This window comes from Mus caroli, chromosome 6 (assembly GCF_900094665.2).
Source record: "Mus caroli chromosome 6, CAROLI_EIJ_v1.1, whole genome shotgun sequence".
Lineage (NCBI taxonomy): Eukaryota > Metazoa > Chordata > Mammalia > Rodentia > Muridae > Mus > Mus caroli.
The window spans coordinates 144,920,827-144,932,982 of record NC_034575.1 but is presented as its reverse complement, the minus strand read 5'-3'; the positions used below and the strand labels follow the sequence as shown (position 1 = coordinate 144,932,982).

At 42.6% G+C, this 12,156-nt stretch overlaps 1 long non-coding RNA gene across 1 annotated transcript in view; it reads right to left on the bottom strand.

Moving 5' to 3' along the window:
- Positions 1 to 8,626, bottom strand: part of LOC110295848 — a 28,266-nt gene extending 19,640 nt beyond the window's left edge. Inside the window, exons 1-2 of the long non-coding RNA XR_002378115.1 lie at positions 8,553 to 8,626; positions 3,360 to 3,461 (exon numbers count right to left, since the gene is read on the bottom strand). This is a non-coding gene — a long non-coding RNA (uncharacterized LOC110295848). The remainder of the gene's footprint in view (positions 1 to 3,359; positions 3,462 to 8,552) is intronic.
- Positions 8,627 to 12,156: the final 3,530 nt, after the last annotated feature.

Sequence of the window (12,156 nt, the reverse complement as noted above, 5' to 3'; positions counted from 1 at the left end):
GGGATCTGCAACCCTATAGGTGCAACAACAATATGAACTAACCAGTACCCCCCGGAGCTCATGTCTCTAGCTGCATATGTATCAGAAGATGGCCTAGTCAGCCATCAGTGGAAAGAGAGGCCCATTGGTCTTGCAAACTTTATATGCCTCAGTACAGGGGAACGCCAGGGCCAACAAGTGGGAGTGGGTGGGTGGGGGAGTGGGGGGGAGCATGTGGGGGACTTTTGGGATAGCATTGGAAATGTAAATGAAATAAATACCTAATTTTAAAAAAAGAAAAAAAGAAGAGGTCTAACTGAATGTGGAGGCTCACATCTCTAATAAAAAATGATTTGTTATTGTTTAAAAAAATAATTAAAACATACTGTACTAAAAAAAAAAGTGTATACAAAAGTCATATACTCTCAAGAAATGCAAGAAAGGCCTCCAAAAAAAACTCAATGTTCCTTCAAGATAAAAATCCCCGAAGGAACTAGGGATACAACTATCACCCTTCCACTTGACGCAGGGTGGATCTGACAGCCTTGAAGTCAGCATTAAACTAAATAAGAAACTAAGGGCATTTTCTCAAAATCCACAGAAAAGGTCCTCACTCTCTACACTGTTCAAAGCTTGCATTCTTAGCTGAAGAAAGGAAAAGGCCAAATTCTCCCTATTGCTAATGATATACTATATTTAAAGACCATGCAGACTCCACCAGAAAATTCTTAGAACTTACAAACAATTTCAGCAAAACACCAGGGAAGAAAATCAAGACAAATCAGTAGCATTTTTGCACAGTAATAACAAATTAGCTGAGATGGGAGAGGGGGCAAGGAATCAGAGAAACAATGCCATCACCAAGTTCAGAGAAGTACCTAGAAATAAGCCAAAGTAAAGAAGTTGAATAAATCTAAAGAAAACACCATAGACTGACAGTAAATGCACTACAAGAAGGAAATGCTCCCCACACAGGGGTTCTGACCAAAAATACACTATCAAGGGTACCACAGTTCCTGTTTTCAGGTCATATCAGAGTCATAGCCCCGGGGACAGTAAGGCACAGATGTAAAAACACACAGAATAGCTCAATGCAACAAAGGACCCAGAGGTAAACCCACAGATCTGCAGCTGTCCAAGGGCATAGAAGCATCGACAAGGGGCTGGAGCATAGATGAGGGCGTGCACCCGGTCCCGGGTCCTGGGTCCATTGCCGGCACTTTAAACAATGAAAAGAATCAGCAATCACCCAACACAAAGGAGTCATAAATGCCAGCTGCTTTGACTTGAACACTATACTTTGTATCCAGTGCTACACTAGTTCCCTGAGTGTGCACAATCATCGTATTACAAACACAGTATCAGAAACAAAGCATAGAAACCTACCAAGGACTACAATTATACAACATGAATCAGGTAAATAAAATACTGTTTTTCATTCAGCAGATTTGCAAAGATCAAGCATTTGGTGGAAGCACTGACCCACACAGAGGCAGCTGATTGATGTAGCTGATGCAGCTGATACAGCATTCAGGAAAATGATCAGAACCGATCTGTACTTCATGTGCATGAAGTCTCAGCAGCTCTACCTCCAGGATCCTTACTGAGGCAATAATCACAGGAGAGTATTTACACATCAAGATAGAAAAATCTATATGCCCACAGGGGAAAACTTAGGAACAAAAACTCAGAAAACATCAATTTCCATTAGCAATGTATCATTCAATGAGCAACATCTATACACAAAACATTTGCATCCTCTAAACTTTTATAAATATGGGTACACCTCAGCAAAAATATCCAAGTCATATATTGATCAAATAAAGGAACAGCACATATATTATTGTCCCAATGAGTGCAAGTAGATATTTACATGTGTGTAGAGAGTCTAGGAGTTACAATGGTAGTCTAATTTCCTTTGTTCTCCCTTGACATGATGAGAAAGCGGTATGCATGCACTAGACACCATTCCTCATTTTTACAAGTTATGTCTTACTGGGCTTGATAATGGTATGACCCTTCTTGGGTCACAGCAATAAGACACCATTCCTGACCAACCACTTGGTCAGAAAAGAAAAACAATTAATAATCTACAGTGTAAATCATCTTTGCTTGCTTTTCACTTACCATACGTTCATCAGGACACCAGTATGTGGATATTCAATTTTATATGCATAAAACCTTCTAAAACAATATGACAAAAACACTGTTTAAAAAGACTGCTCTAGACTATGGACCTTGTGCATTTTCTGTTTCTACCATGTATCCTTTGTACATGTGTGTTTCTCTGTGTAGCCTTTGTTACATGTTTCTCCATGTTTCTTCCGTGTATCCTTTATATATTATGTTTCTCCATGTATCTTTTGCCCTCAAATATTAAATCCATGAAGAACAAAAGAAAATTTTAAGTTATTTTCCAGTCTTGCAACAAAAGAACAATTTTTTTGCTTTGTACTCAGACATGTCTAAATCCTAAGATAAATATTTCTAAAAATTCCATTTTCAAATTAACTCCTTTAAGGGTACATTTTGCTACTAAATCATCTTGGCAGACCCATTTAGATGCAAATTTTCCACATGAGCCATTTTAAGGTAATTTCTGAGAGGGACAGATGATAAATAACTCCCACACTCACCATGTTTCTGACCAACATCCAATTTTCAGTGCTTAATGGTTTAGCACTCTGAGGTTTACTGAAGCATTTGTCCAAATGTTACTACACAGGTTTTTTTTTTTAACAAAAACAAAAACAAAAATTTCTTGTCCTCAAATCCCTGCAAAAGTTGAATTCTACCAGATCCTAGTCAAAAAATAAAAAATAAATAAATAAAATAAGACTGTCAGTTAAGTCTCTACCTTTGTTGCATCCCAAAGCATGTTTCTCTGAATGGATTTTCTAAATTCCCACACCCTGTATCAGCTACACTCTCTATAAATTACATGACCTAGACAACGTGGTACTAGGTTATTCAAGAGCACAACAGACACAGGTTCACCATGAAAAGCATTCTTCAGGGAATGTCTTCATGTCCTACTACTTACTATCAGGCAACAGAGTCCCTCTTACAACTGCTAAGGAACTGCTCAAATCCAAACCACTGTCTGCCTAATCCTTCAGGAACAGCCCACAGGCAGCAACTGAGGCAGAGGGACAAAAGTCAGATCATTCTTACTAAACCATTTTAAGCTAGAGATTCCTAAGTTGGTTGGCTGGGGCTGCTGGCTCTGTACTAGAATCAACTACTCTGTCTGTCCAATTCTGCTTCCATTACCAAGTCCTATCCCAAGGGCACAGTCAATAAATATTCTCAGCACTATACTGCCTCCAAGTCTGCTTCCTAGAGCATCCAAAATGTGTCATCAGTAGTCAATTTATTACCTCTTTGGTTTTCAAAAAATGTCTATTATAAGAAATGATCGAGAATGCTTCTGTCCACTTCTGGAACTCCTTAATGAACCATGGCAGCTTTCTTGTGACAGCCTGAAAGAAACAGAGTCAAGGCAGGCACATAAGACAGAGCCTGAGGGCACACATGTCGGTTTAGGCAGTAATTCGGTCGAGAAGAGAGACAAATTTGGAAAGCAAGTATAGTGGTTCTTGCCTGTAATCCTAGAAGTTTAGAAAGCTGAGGCAGGAGGACAGTCAGCTTATGACCTGTCTGGGCTACTTAAAGAAGTATGAGACCAACCTGGGCAATTTTTTTCTTTTTTCTTTTTTGTGACTCAAAACACAAATAAGGGGCTGGGGATTGAAAGGTTAGAGAGATGGCTCAGCAATTAGGAGCATTTGTCACAAAGGACCCAGGTTCAATTTCTAGCACCTTGATTAGTAACTTATAACCTTGTGTGACTCCAGTCCCTGAGGATCTGATACTTCACCTTCATGGGTACCAGGCATGCATGTGATACACAGACATACATGCTACCAAATGCTCAATCACAAAAACTAAATAAAACAAGAGGCTAGAGCTAGAGCAATAACCTAAAACAATGCTCAAGTTCCAATTCCCATTATCCTATTGTCTCAAAAGGAGGGAGAGGGGGATGGGAGAGGAAGAAGCTGGGGAGCAAAATGCTACAATGTTGACAAATTCAAGGCAAACACACATAGAGATGCAGCTCTCAGGGTAAAGGGTCCACTAAGTGCTACAATTCTGGGATTCGATTGACGGCCCAGATGGAGAAGGGCACAAGCTAGTTAGGGCTCGGGCTCAGGTACATTTGGACCTGTAAAAGTAGTTGTGATGGGGTTTCTAGAGCTGGGGTTTGGGGAGCGGAGGATGCACTGACACCTTCTTTGATGTAACTCCCTGAATACAAAGAGTATATCACAGTCACAAAGAGAGACGATATTTCAGGGAGACAAAGTATCAAGAAGCAAGATACAAATACCAGGACAGATGCCTTTTAAAGGCACAGAGAAACAGAAAGGTGACCCAGAGACAAGGAGAGGAAACAGTCAGCAACTCCAGCCCCTTAGCAAACAGGAAGTAACTAAAACTGCAAGGTTAACCAGGCAGCCAAGGTAAAAAAAAAAAAAAAACACTGGCAGTCTGGGCTATAAGAGACAGAGCGCTCATAAACCTCAAGTCCAGAATAGACATTCAGTGTGAGTTGCAAGAGACACTCAGAGCTCTCATAAGCCTCATGTGCAGAGTGGATATTCAGTGTGAGCTGAAGAAGAAACCCAGGCATTGTTCCCTGTACCCCAGCACTATACTGCACTGCCTTAAGAAGACTGCGATGGTCTGGGGTCCTAAACACAAGGAACAATCCCTAGTCAAGGAGTCTAGAGACACCATGACACAGTTGTCTGGGTGGGGTAAAACCACAAGAGGCATTCATGGAGAGGATGTGGTGCTTCAAATATGCTTGGCCCAGGAAGAGGCACTATTAGGAGGTGTGGCCTTGTTGGAGTAGGTGTGGCTTTGTTGGAGGAAGCATGTCGATGTGGGGTTGGGCTTTGAGAGAGCTCTTCTAGCTGCCTGGAAGCCAGTCCTTCTCCTGTTTGCCTTTGGATCAAATTGTGTAACTCTCAGCTTCTCCAGCCTTACATCTGTCATGCTCCCATCTTGATGATAATGAACTGAACATCTGAACCTGTAAGCCAGCCTCAATTAAATGTCCTTTATAATAGTTGCCTTGGTCATAGTGTCTGTTCACAGCAGTAAAACCCTAAAACGAAGGAACTGGGTTGGACAGATCTGCAGAGAAGCTTAAGCAGCAATGAATCCAGAGTGTGGAAAGCAGAATCACTACTTAGCCTGCTGTGGAGAGATGTGTGTCCCTAGCATCTGTGGATGGCTTCAGGAACTAAGGACTCCCTGCCCAAGCCTATGGACTGCCCACCTGCAGGTGCTCCCTCTCTGCTGTCTGGTTTCTTGTTCTGTATTGCCACCTCCTTCCTACAGGATGGTATCCTGCTGGGTGAGGTCTGAAGTACAGTGCCAGAACAAGCCCCATTCCCCTAGGTCTCACTAGGAAGAGCCCTGTTCACCTGAGTGTCTCCTCAGGAAGAGCCTCAGCCCCTGGGTCTCCTCAGGAAGAGCCCCACCCCCTTGATCTCCTCAGGAAGAGCCCCATGCCTGGGTCCCCCAGAAAGAGACCCATTCTCCTGGGTCTCCCCAGCGGGAAAGAATGCAGTGCTCTGTCTGTTTCCCCTATTCTCTGACACACTCAAGGGCCACCGTCAATGTGGTTGATGCCACACTATGAACTGGGGCTTGGCTGCCTCTAGAGGGACTGGTAACCTGGCCCCCTTACAAGCCACAAAGTTCACTGGGGCCAGCAGGGACTTCTTATACAAAAAAAAAAAAAAAAAAAAAAAAAAAAAAAAACAGGGAGTGGGGAACGCTTCTACAGTGAATACAGCCTTGACACTGGCAACAGAGGAGTACCCAGCCATGCTTGGCCCACACACAGTGCCACCTAAGCAGTGGGACATGAGAGGAAGCACCACAGAGCTGAATTCCTCTGCAGCCACCTACGACTTCCTGGCAGCCTCCTGTATTACAGGCAGCAAGAAGCAGCATCTCCAATTCTTTGTCAAAAACAAAACAACAACAACAAAAAAACTTTTGTCTGTTTGGTCTATTTACTATGACTTTTAGTTTTATTTTTTTATTTACTTTATCTTGATTAGTTAATTGATTCGAAACAGGACCTCACTACATAGATCGAGTTGACGCCGGAGTGTGTTATGTAGACTAAGCTAGCTTCAAGCCAATAGAGATCTATCTGCCTCTGCCTCCTTCTGAAGTACTGGGCCACGAAGCTGGGCATGTCACTTTGTTTTGTTCTTGTTTTTAAGTATATGGGTGTTTTGCATGTTTGTTTGAGTATCTGTATACCACTTGCTGCCTTGGGCCTACAGAAGCCAGAAGAGAGTGTTGGATCCCCTGGAACTGAAGTTACAAATGGTTATAAGCTGCCCTTGTAGGTATGGAATTGAGCCAGGTCCTCTGGAAGGATAACCAGTGCTCTAACTGCTTAGCCATCTCTCTAGCACCAACGGTTTTAGTTTTTAAGATAAGCCTTGCTATGTAGCCCAAGCTTCTCCATGTTTTCATTTTTGTCTTCTTACTTTTATCTAACTTTATTTTTCTTTACTTTGAAAGTACAGTTTTATTATTTGAGTCTTCATTATTTCTGTTACTTTTACTAATTATACTTAATAGTTTATCCTATTTTTTATTTTGTCCCTTTGTTTCCTTGGTTATTGTTGCTGTGGTCATCGTTTTTATTTAGTTTTTGTTTTATTCCCATGTGGTTGTTCTAGTTTCATTTCTGTTGATTTGATAATGCCCTGACAACAAGCAACTTGGGGGAGAAAGGGGCTGTTCTAGTTTACAATTCCAGTTCATATTCCATTGCTTCAGGATGCAGTAACAGCAGCGGGCTTGAGACAGCTGACCACATCACCTCCAAAATCAAGAGCAAAGGGAAATAATCACACAAACGCTTATTGCTTGCTTAAGATCAGCTTGACTGCTCAACTCATATGCAGTTTAGGATTCTTCCTAAAGAACAGTCCATTTGAGTACATATGCACATGCATGCACACTCAAGCACATGTGTACATGCACGCACGTGTACACACACACACACACACACACACACACACACACACACACACACACGGGATGGTTCTTACAACATCAATTAATGTTGCTGAGACAACCCCCCACAGATATGCCCACAGGGCAATCCAATAGAGACAATCATCTCTCATTAAGATTCTCTTCCCAGGAGGCAAGCCTGCTGCCATGCAGCAGAAGATGAGTGGAAGAGACCCAGAGGTGAGAAGGCACCACTATCATGAGAAGTGTGTGGTGGAGAGACAGAAGAAAAAGAACAGTTTGTGCAGTATGATAAGAGGAGAAACTGGAAATGTGAGGGTGGTGAGGAACAGCCTGATGTGAGTAGTCTGTGCTGCCACCTGAGGCCATGTCTGAGTCAATGGTCAATGGCCTCTGTGGGCACTGTACATACATGCAAGCAAAACACCTAAACACATGAAATGAAATAAAATATAAACATTTTAATAAAAATAAAAATATCACTGGTTGCTTTTGCCCCAAAAAGGACAGACAGTTTAGCATATATATATATATATATATATATATATATATATATGTGTGTGTGTGTGTGTGTGTGTGTATGTATCAACAAGTGTAGTACCACATGCAAAGAGAATCAAGGTCAATGCAAATTATCATCTCAATGGAACAGAAAGGCCTTTTACAAAACATAACATCTTTTGTGATAAAGGCTCTGAAGAAACTAGAAAGAAAGGGACCATAATCAAGGACACATGGGTCAGAGCTAGAGCTTACAGAATGAAGAACACCAAAAACATTTTCTCTAAAATCAATAGCAGTGTGGCAATGTCCACTCTCTTTACAGTGATTTAAGCTGAAATGAAAGCAATAAGACAGAAATAGGAATTAAAAGGAAACAAATAGAAAACAAAGAAACTGGAGTATACTTGTTTGTAGATGATGTCATCCTACCATGGAAATGCTCTAAAGACTCCCATGAAACTCTGAGGTCTGGTAAACACCTTCAGCAAAGGGGCACAAGATCAACATACTAGAAGTTATTGTTTTTCCTTTATACCAATATAGCCATGATTTCCCACACAGGTACAGAAAAAAATGTGTGTTTAGAAAAAAAAAATGCCTGTTGAACAAATGTTTCTGATGAATCTGGATAGCCTCACGTGGAAAACTGAAACCAGATCCACAGGTCTCACTCTGCACAAAAGTCAGACCACAGTGGACCAGAAACTTACTGTAAGACCTGCAACCACTGGACGAAAGCACAGGAGCAACAGCTCCAAACACTGGAGAGGAGGCTTTCTGAGAGGGCAGCTCTAGCTCCAGAGATGGCTCCAAACATGAAAAATTAAAATAAAGGGCTTTTACACAACAGAGAATCAGTGTGCAGGATGGAAGAAAATACTTTGTTGCTTTTGATCTCTTAGGGGCCTGACCTGGTTTGCTTCTCTGTAACTGTGATAAACCCTGACCAAAAAGCACCATTAGGCAGAAAAAGGATAATTTTCACTTACAGGTTTCAGTCTATCCCAGGGTAGCTGAGGCAGGAACTCAAGGCAGGAGAACAGTTGCTTACTGCCTTCCTTTCCCTGACTTGCTCAGCTACCTTTCTTATACAACCCAGGTTACCTGCCCAGAGATGACTCCGCCTACCATGGGCTGGCCCCTCCCACATCAATTAGCAATCAACAGAATGCCCCACAGATGTGCCCACAGGCCAAGCTGATCTAAACAGATTCTCAGGTATGATTTTCCTCCTCTGGGTATGTTCAGGCTTGTGTCAAGTTCTCAAAAACCAACCAGCACAGGGACTAATGTCCACCATATATAAAGAACTCAAATCATTAAACACTCAAAGAACCAATAACCCCATCAATAAATGAGAGGATAAACTGAGCAGTTTTCAAATGAAGAAATACATATTATCATGAAAAACATTCAACATTTTTAGCCATTAGATTGCTCAGTGAGCGCACTGAAGCAAGGTGTGGTGCCTGAATCTATAATCCCAACATGGGGGTGGTGGAGGAAGAAGGACATGTGTTCAAGGCCAGACCAGGAGTTAGAGGCTAGCCTGCACTATATACAAAGAAGCTGGACAGCTATTGTTCAATGACATAGAGTTTCCATTTTACAAGATAGAAAGGGATGGGGGCTACAAAGAGTCATCATTTTCAATGCCACTGGACAGGACACTTTCAGAATGGCCAAAATGGGAAATTTCATGTTGCAAATACTTTGCTACAATTAATACAGAGGGAGGGGGAGCTGAGGAAATGACTCAACGGGTAAGAGTGCTTATTTTAAAAGCATGAGGATCTGATTCCAATACCCAGCGCGCACACACACACACACACACACACACACACACACACGCAGCTGGGCATAGCTGCGTATGCCAGTAACTCCAGCATTGGGGAGTGGAGGCAGGTAGATTCTGAGAGCTAGCTGGCCAGCCAGCCAGCTTAGCCTCTCAGTGAGAGACCCTGTCTCAGGGCAATAAGACTGAGAGTGAGAGAGGAAGACATCTGACATTCTCACATACCCACATCTTAGTGCACACACAACACATACCCCAAAATAAAACACACACACTGTTCAATAACAAGATTCTAAGAAACCAAGATGCCCTCATAGAGGTCACAGTACAGCGGAAGAGATTGATGGAGGCGGTGTCTAAAACGGGCCTCCCAGGCAGGTGTTCACAAGGCAAAAGGGAGTGAGGCGGGGGTGGGGGGTGTCCTAGCATGCTCTCCTTTCTAAATCCAGTACAACCTCACCTTAATGTTGTCACCTATTTGAAAAATATTTACTGAGCACTCCTCTTAAGAAGATACTCTCGAGTAGAACGTACATTTCCTTTGAGAAAAACTAACAAAAGCTAGATCTACCGGGGGTCCTAAAATTTTGGGTTCCAAACTCATCAGGATGGCAGATCCCCAGGTGCGGCTGTCTTTCCCGCAGGCAGGATCGCGAGCTTCAAAATACTCTTTGGGCAGCACTAATTGCCTGGATTTTATGATGCGAGAAACAAAGCCGGCTGCTCTTTAATTTACAAAATGCTCTAACATTGAAGACAAGTTCAATTTATTATTACTTTAAATTTCACATTTCCCCCAGGAACCAGTTTTATGTGTAGGTGTTTCTTGGACTCTAATGTTCTTTCGGCCTACCGGGTCTCACGCGCAGCAGTGGCTGTCCGTGAGCCTGGGAGGAACCCGAAGCTTTGCTTTTCCCAGAAGGTGGTGCTGATTTCCTGACTCCTAAACAAGATTTGAGCATCCAGGTCATAGAGAGACTCTACTACAGTCCAAGACTCTGCCTGCACCAGCTTCAAGCGGCTCCTCCCAACTGGGTATGAAGCTGCCACGCCCAACATCAGTAATGACAAACCTCTCCAGCTTTTGTCTGAGTGAAGTATATCCACAGGGGGTGAAAAAAAGAAGGGGGGGGAAAGTCTTTTAAGTTTCTATGAACTTTCATTTCTAATTATAAGACTTTCATTTAAAAAAGAAACCCCTAAGGGCAGAATTGGTTTTAAGCTCATCAACTGCTTTCACTTAAAGAAAATTAGGGGTTGCCTGAGTTTGACAGGCACTTAATTGTACAAAGGCCAGAAAAAGGGGCTCAGTTTCTCAGCCTAAGAGTCCACTATAATTAAATCCTTACTAAGCATTCAGATTGTGGGAGGTTCTATAGGGAAGCTAAAGTTTTTAATATCAGGGTTTTAAGGTTTAACTAATGAAACTAATCTAATTGTTTTGCAATAAACTGAGCCCTCTAACAAGAAGAATCGGTGCCTAGATGCCCAGGGGCTAGACTTCCATCTCAGTCCTCCCGAAGATAGCGTGATTTCCCATTCTCTGCAGTCGTCGCCCTGACTCATTAAACGGACTAAAATGATTAGATTGATCTAACCTCATCAAAACCCACAGGGCACATTTAAAGTCTTCCCAAGGAAGAGGAGACTGTTTCCTGGAAGGTGACTTAGTCATTTCAAGAAAATATCCTATACCGCACAACCACATCAGTCATTCTAGGAACCAAAGTGTGACAACTCTGATGCGCAGTTCTTATTGCCTTCATTATCATGTCTCCTGAGTCTTTGCACAGAGCTGGGGAATTACAGGAAGTAGAATTGTGTTTACAGTAGTGTCCCGACACGCTTTCAAAAGAGCACTCAGGGTTGTACACAGTTTTCCATTTTGTGAGGGTGAACCAGAAATTCACAGGCCAGTTCCCTATCATTAAGTAGTGTTTTCTCTTCCATTATTCCATAGCATCTTGGCCAAACTGTCACCTTACGCTGTCCAGCAGGGCACAGGTTTAAACTTGGGCCTGTAGACAGAGCTGAGATGGAAGAATCAAGATTTCCACGGCTTTGATCCAGGCCTGGGATGAAGAGACAACAGCAGAGTTTTCTCCTTTGTAGAACATCGCCTAAAAAAGAGAGGCCTGCTTCTCTGGTGCATTTCGAGGCTGTTTCCTAAGGAGTTGAAGCCAGCATACAACACATAGCCTCGGAGGCTGCTCCTTTCTGCCTTGAAGGCACCCTTCCTCTGTCATTGAGGTCCTCCTCCTGGCTCTGGAGTCCCACCTCCCCAGGCCTGTCAACACTGCCCCCCCCCAACCCCACCCCAGTAACTGCCAGAGAAACCAAGAGGCCTCCACACACCCTGACCTTGGGGCCAGGCTTAATACCTCTCAACCACCAGCAACCTGAGCAGGATGGAGGAGAAAGAGAAGTGGGGGCTCTGCCAAGCTCTCTGTGATTGTATTTCAAGAGAGAAAGAAAAAGGGAGAGAAAGAGAATAGGGTCTAAGAGGCATTCTGTTTGGAGAAGATGTGACCAAAAGGCCCTTGGTTGGTGTGAGCGAAAGCTTAATGTCTTTGTTTTTCAGTCCTTGAAGCCAATCAATTCAGCTCTAACTGGTGTGAGAAATGTTCCGGAAATGTCTCTGAGCTGTGAAAGCGTTGTTCAAAGAAAAAAAAAAAAAAAAAAAAAAAAAAAAAAAAAATATATATATATATATATATATATATGCTTGGGCAATAAACAGCCTCTGTTATTGATGTTGTGATGACAGAGTTTCATATCTCCCAGGCTGGCCTCAAACT